Source organism: Pezoporus occidentalis, unplaced genomic scaffold (genome assembly GCF_034315485.1).
Source record: "Pezoporus occidentalis ecotype Australia unplaced genomic scaffold, CSIRO_AGI_Poc_V1 ctg86, whole genome shotgun sequence".
NCBI classification, from domain to species: domain Eukaryota; kingdom Metazoa; phylum Chordata; class Aves; order Psittaciformes; family Psittacidae; genus Pezoporus; species Pezoporus occidentalis.
This window is the reverse complement of record NW_026916220.1, coordinates 3,812,533-3,819,545: the sequence shown is the minus strand read 5'-3', so window position 1 is coordinate 3,819,545 and position 7,013 is coordinate 3,812,533. Positions and strand designations below refer to the sequence as shown.

Genomic DNA, 7,013 nt, shown 5'->3' with positions numbered 1-7,013 from the left:
GTTTGATTAGGATGTTTTTCTGAAATTTCTGTATTTCTCTTCAGCGTGAAATCTACAGTTAATGATATGTTTAGCACTCAACTGTTTGGTAGCGTGTTTTATTTTCTTTATTTTAATGTTTCGCTCTGGTTGTCTGCACGTACAACTGGGAGAGAAGCCTATATCACATGGAAGCATTATTTCTAAGGTATTCTATCAGCAGGACTTAAATGAAGAATACAAGTGGAAAGCGGTGTTTGTACAAACCTCATGTTCTCTGATTTCCCTGTATTTATTGTATTCTTTTTTTCCAAGGGGTTAGCAGCTTTCTATTTCATAGCAGGGAAGCAACCAAACCACAGGGACCTCACCTACACAAACACATTTTGTGAGATAATTATTCGACTGACATTACAGAGCTTAAAAACACTCAGACTTCATGGTCTCTGAAGACTGAATTCATTATGTCTTAAGATGAGATTCTCCTTGGGGAGTTTTCTGTCTGTCTGTTTTTCTTATATATACAGTTTACCTGCTTAGGAATGAGGCAAGGAGAATAGATCAGCTCTGCTTAGTTGATAGTTTTGACACTTTATTTTCTTCTTGAGGAAAAAAAGAAAGAAAAAAGTCTCTTGCTATTCCAAACATAACCTACTTCTCTTTATGTAGGCAGGCACATGCTTCTCCCCTCAGCTGAGACATGAGGCCCTATTCTTAGCTCCACTTTCATTTACGTTGTGCCTTGAGGCAAGATGCACAGGATATAACAGCTCTGTAGTTATGGCTGGTTTAAACTGTGCAAAATTAGAGTGCTCTCTAACATTACAGACCATTTTAAGGATATGTGAAAGGATGCTAGAAACCTGTTATAGAAACCGTGTCCAAGGATATGTAACCCTGAGAAGCAAGAAAGGAACACTGAAACTGTTTGGCAATATTTGGAAACAGTCACCTAGAAGGGTATATAACTCGCCTGCTACTTCCTCATTTTAGCAGCCAAGAATTAGGCAGTTTCTGCAGGGAAGGGGTCAGCTCGCCAGGAGATGCAGCTCACTTCTTGTTTCACAGATGTTGACTTGCACAAATTGACAAACTAGCCCCTCATACCAATCACCACGTATTATTTCTTCAGCGTTGCTTCAGCACTACCTTTTGCCCTTTTCTTTCAGTTCCCTACCTTACCTCTCCCTCCTGTCTCTGCATGTGAATGAAAGGAGAGCAAAATAAACACTCTCCTGGGGATATGACCTTCATTATCATAAAAATAATTTAAAAAAATCATGTACATGTGTAAAAAAATTATTTCACCATCACCACAGAGTGTTTGACTCTTGGTGAAAGAGTCAGCCTTCCCAGTAAAAATTCTGCCTGGTTTATTTCAGATGCCCTTGAGTAACCCACAAACTGCTGAGCAGAAGGATCAATATGGAAGCAGTTCCTTCAGGTGTCAACATGACTGGTCATGGCTTTGCAGTACATCCTACAACATACAAACCAGGGGCTTGCTCTGCAGGAGCTCAGCGGGTTACTGGTCATGTTTGGGAAATGTCCTTGGGGAAGTAATGGGTTACTTCTTGGTTGCTTTGGCCTGGGATGTGGGCAGGAGGACATGATGTCCTGCTGGTGGCAAGGCCACTCTGTACAGTGGAGGTGCAATCTGCTCGCCCAATGCCAGAGCTAGAAAACATCAGTTTTGGAAGCTGTAGATTGCTTCCCAGGCAGAAATGGGGTCCCTACCCATGAAGCTCTCAAATCCCTCCCTGAAGCCCCTGAGCTGAGGAAGCTGTAGAGAGCTGCCTCCATCAGGGCTCACACCATCATAAGGAGAGGACAAAGCAGAAGTGTAAGGAAGTGATTTATTTCTTTTTCCCCTTCCCCACCTCTGCGTGTGCTGGAGCATCACAGGGAAGGTGGCTGGTGGTGGTCTGGCATTGGCCCCATCAGGCACATCTGCCACAGAGCTGGTCACAGGGGTGGGAGCAGGGGCGAGCTTGGCTTGACCTGCTGTGCTGTTTCACCATTGCTGGCTCCATGTCTAGGGACTTGGAATTAATTTCCCCCAGGTGAGGAGTCTGGAAAAAAAAAGCTGTAATGATTTTTGTGATGGTTTTTAGGCCTTTGAATGACAGGCATCTGCACTTTAAGTGTCAGGTGTGTGAAGAGTCAGAGAGGACCTGATCTGAGACCATGTAAATCAGAGGGTTGATTAAGCAAGTTGGTTTACTGCAGTGCCATAAGTCTCCATGGGAAAAAAGACTCTGGCTTCAGATCAGTATCTTTGGCTGTCCCTGAGAGAGAACAGAAAGCGTGGTTTTCATCACTGCGACAAGGTTTTCAGCAATTAGAGCTATTGACACGTCTTACAGTTGGTGCCGGAGCAAAACTGCCAGAGAGCTGGATGTTTCCCTCTTCTGGGTAACAATGGTAGATAAAGATGTAACTTCACAATTGACCGGGCTGGGATTTATCTGCTCACTGGGCTTTGTTCATGATGTTTCTTTGCACAGCACAAAATTATCATCTGTCTACTTGCTCTTTCCCTTGTTATGCCTGAAGAACCGTCTATACCGTATAAATATCCTGCACTGAAAAGCAGCAAACAGAGCGGCACCATTTCTGCAGCCAGGGCACATACTCTCTGTGTAGAGCCAGGAGCATCTACACAGACTGAGCTGGTGATTTGACATGGCTGCATGATGACAAAGACATGATCAGACCTCCCTTCCCTAGGACTTCATTTCTTCTTCTGTTGTGTGAAAGACCCTAAGTAAAACCTGGCTCCTGTGGTGTCTGTTATTCATTAAATAGCTGTCTCCTTTCCATGTTAGCTCTGATCCAAGACATCTGAACGGTGCTGGAGGAGCCGTGCTGCCAGAAATGCTTTGTTTGGGATATGCCCTGACAGATCAGAAAAATTAAAAGACCCTGGGGTAGTGTAAGTGCAGAGTCAAGGTTTGGGACATCAGGAGAGTTGGTATCTGTGTACCTTGTGGTATGTTTTAGATTGGTGGTTCCAGAATCTGCTTTGGATGCTAAAAATAGCTGTGCTGCTGAAAAAACGCAGTCTGCAGGAAGTAATTCTATAAAACGTTAGAGTATGGCTCTGCTCTGAAAAATAACCTTAAAAATATTGTGTTGTAGGAGTCCATATTGTGTTTCATAATTATTTGGGATCTGTATGTGAGGCTGTGGCTTTTCACTGTCCTGGTAAAGAAAATGTTGTGAAAGCTGACAAAATAGGGAAAATTGTCCACCTTTTTCCTCTTTCTCTCTCAATGGTGTTGGTTTGATGCAACCAACAAGCAGAAGGTAATAAGAATCTATTTCAGTCACCTGAAGTCAGCAGATGTGACAGTTCACAGTGAGCAGTGTGAGAAGGTGCTGTGTTTGCGGTCAAATTTCAATGCAGAATTTCACCGTCATTTCTCACGCCCAGGAATAGATGACGGTTGGGAGGAAAGATGTGCATTTTCTCCCCCAGGAGTAGCAGCTGTCCCAACACAGGGAGATAACTGCTAAGGATGTGACTGCTCATCTCCACTGGATTTTAGGTAAGGATCATTTACAAACCCTCCTGAATGGGAGCTCAGTCCCTAGGCACAGCTAGGCAGTCTGCACTGGGTAGACACTTTCTCTTCCCCAAAGGCTGTAAGTCAGATGTCACCAGAACTCTAAATATCTTCCCCATCATGACCCAGCCCAGTATGACCCTGACTGGGAAGAAGACCCTGCATCTTATTTGCATGCTTTGTCTCCAAAATGAATTCACTCGCATCGTGCACCTTCTTGGTTGTTCAAAGAGGGAAACTCCAGGACTGTCCTTATGAATTTAGGGCAGCCCAAAAGAGTGGAAGGGGTCTATCTTGGGGAAGAGCAGCAGCCATTGGTGTGAATCACAAACTGAAACAAAGCTAGCCACATTCCCTTGGTCTAAATGGTACGGCCATGCTGACAGGTCCAACCCTGAGAGCATCCCACCCACTGAAGAGCACAGGCTGCTGTTAAAAGTATTGCTGCAACTCCTGCGATGCACAGCATGGATGTTTTATTGCTGTCTTTCACACTGTGTGTTCTCTTAAAGCAATCAGCTCTTCTTGCCAGTTGCTGCCATATCTTCACATGCTCATAGCACTTTGCTCTGCTCCAGTAATGCTTCAGCTCCTTGCAGCAGTCCCTCTCCCTTGGGTGACCCCTGTGATGAATCAGACTTCTCAAGATGGAGGTAATGGGAGCCAAGAGAGTTGTTAGCCCTGTCAGTCAAAAAACAGCCAGCACAGACTCTTTCCACCTACTTCGCTGTTGGTAAGCCTCCGACCAGGCTGCTCACCCCCTGATGTCTGTCACAGTGCAGCAGGAGCATGCACAATGCTTAATGCACAGCCCAATCAGAATAAATCCCAGTGCAATTTGGGCAGAGCTGTATTGGGGTTTCGGAGCTCTTACTCCCAGGTAACCACATCTAAATATGGCTCCAAAAGGGTAGCACAAGGTGGGTGAGCAGCACTCACCACCTTCAGGCTGAGATGGAGATGCGATGCCAGCACTAGGCCAGCTCTGGCTGTCCTCTGACCCACTGGCATTAATCAGTGGCACCTATCTCAGTCCTCAGGGACAGATCCCAGCCTGGGTTGTGGCAGTGTGGGCTGCCTCCCCTCTCCCACTTAAAACTGAGGCCTCGTTTCCCCTGCTAACACCCATTCTGCAACAGCAGGCAGAATTTTTGGGGGCTGGCACAAACGTACCATTATTTCTGTTATAGTGCAGTGGGATGCTCCAGGAAAAAAGGCATCAAAGGCTGGTGCCCTGTGAAGAGTTTCCAAATCCAGCTACACAGAAGGATTGGGCAGGTCTGCTGGTAATGGCAACTGGAAAAAAGTGTTTTGCTTCCCTGTATGTATGGCTCAAAGTGCTGCCTCTTGGAAAGTAATTATGTTTGTTTGGGTGATTTTACTATTCCTCAGGAAAAGAAACATTTAAACTCCTTAAAGTTATGTCTTGTGTACCAACCTGGCAGTGTGTCTTTCCTGAAAAGAGGCAGCCAGCTCCAACTTCTTTTCAGCAATGAGCTGTAAACCACTTTTTTTGTTGTTTTTATTCCCCCCCACAGTGACCAAGCAAAATAGTTTTAAAGCACACAAAAAATAAGCTAGTACCTGAAATTAGTTATTGGTATTGGTCTTGACTGTACATTTTATTAAGCCCAATTAAATATTCATACCATTAAGGTCACTTTCAACTGTCATTTTGTCATTGTTAAAGATATTAAGGTTTAGTCTGTGTTATATTTTTAATAAGTATTGCATGCAAATTCTTCTGTCAAAACTTCATTGTAATTTTCTTGGCAGTTTATTTGAGGCATCTCTGTAAGGCTGAGTATTACATCTGAATTGACCACTCTATATATTTGCTCCTATTATTCTTGATGGGTGCTATTATACCTCGATAATGAGCCTGGTGGGAAAGCCTGGCGAATATGAGATAAACAGGTCATAGATACATTGTCAAGATTGAAGCTGGGAAATAGCTCATTAGGCTTTTTCTTCTTTTCTAGAAAATGCTGTAAAATTGTTGCTTTATCCTGGGCAATAATTGGAGCTTTTTTTTTAAAAAAACATGCCAGCTGAACTCAGTGTGTTACGTCTGAGTGAAGAAATAAACTACAGGGTGTGTTTCAGAGGAGAGCTAACAAAAACTGAAGCATTCTTCAGTTTGAAAGGAAAGCAAAAGGCTGCACAATGTAAAGTGCTGTACTGACTATGGTCCATTGCTGCTTCATTCATAAATACCTATGTTCTTACATGTTTTTCAAGCATGAAAACCTTTACATGAGTGGGATCTCTTTGGACCAGCAGCCAAATTAACTTCAGAGTTCTCAGACCAAAAATAAATACCTTTTGAGAGGAAGCTGAGGCAAATGTGCCACTTATTACCACTGAGCAGCTTGACACCACTTCAGTCCAAATTTCAAGCCAACTATCCACTCAGCAGGAGATATATTTGTTTTAAATTAAACATGCCAGGAATCGGACTTCAAGGAGATCAAGGCAAGTTTGTTGTTTCCACAATGTAAATCCCTGTCTGCATCAGTGAATTTTGGCTCCCATTTTTCCTGCTAAAATTAATTGCTATCCATGCTAAACTAGAGAAATTAGGGCCTGAAAGCTCCCACATGGGGGTTCTCGGTGAGGGAACTGAGGAATAGGACAGAGTAGAGAAGGGGTAACTAGCAGTGAACCAGACTTTATCAGAGATGGAAAAATAACAGGAAGGCAAGTGAGCATAGGAAAAATGAGGTCTGGTGTTTTAGTGAGCTGACTGTTGGGCTAGGATACAAAACAGTTTATTGTTTGTGAAAACCTGGGATTATGCTGTGGGATGAGGCAAGCTTTGCTCCAGCTTGCCTCTCACAGCTGCAGTGGATGTCACTGCTAGAGAATTATCCACCAGGATGGTATCTGTCATTTTCATGTTTACAACAGGCTTAGGAACACCCGTTTTGGGGGTCTGCAAATCAGCTGGAAAAATTGGCTTGGATCAGGAGCCTGGCTGACAAAGCTATACTCTTAAAGCAGTTCTAAACACCCAGATCATCTGCTTTACAAATTGCAGACAGAGAGTAAACAAATGGGCGTTTTTTTCTGTCTCTCCCTTCCCCTCCCTTCCTAGTTGTAGTTGCATAACACACAGGATATTTCTTGTATTTTAAACGAAGCCATTGGTTGTCATTAATTAGAATTTGAGATATGTGAGAAGGAAATGTGAATGTATTAGTGAAAAATAAATTGATTGATACTACAGGGTAAGCTTTTGTAAACATGGAGCTATAATTTGCTTGTCTGCTTGTATGCAGATCATAATACACTGTGAAGGTCAACATTGTTTGAAAACATCCAAATAAATCTGAAGCAGGAATTACTGGGTGAGGTACTATTCCCAGGGAATTTGGAAGCTCACACTAGATTATAAAGATGGTCTCTCTGGCTTTCAAATGCACATTTGTCTGAAGTTTCCTTTCCTTTGCAGGGAGCCCTGCA

The 7,013-nt window shown here is 43.4% G+C and overlaps 1 long non-coding RNA gene across 1 annotated transcript; it reads left to right on the top strand.

Annotated features, from left to right (window-relative positions):
• The first annotated feature begins 1,872 nt into the window (after positions 1–1,872).
• Positions 1,873–6,782, top strand: LOC134156431 (uncharacterized). Its single transcript, XR_009961906.1, has 2 exons — positions 1,873–4,281; positions 5,790–6,782. It is a non-coding gene; the product is annotated as an uncharacterized LOC134156431 (long non-coding RNA).
• The last annotated feature ends 231 nt before the right edge of the window (positions 6,783–7,013 follow it).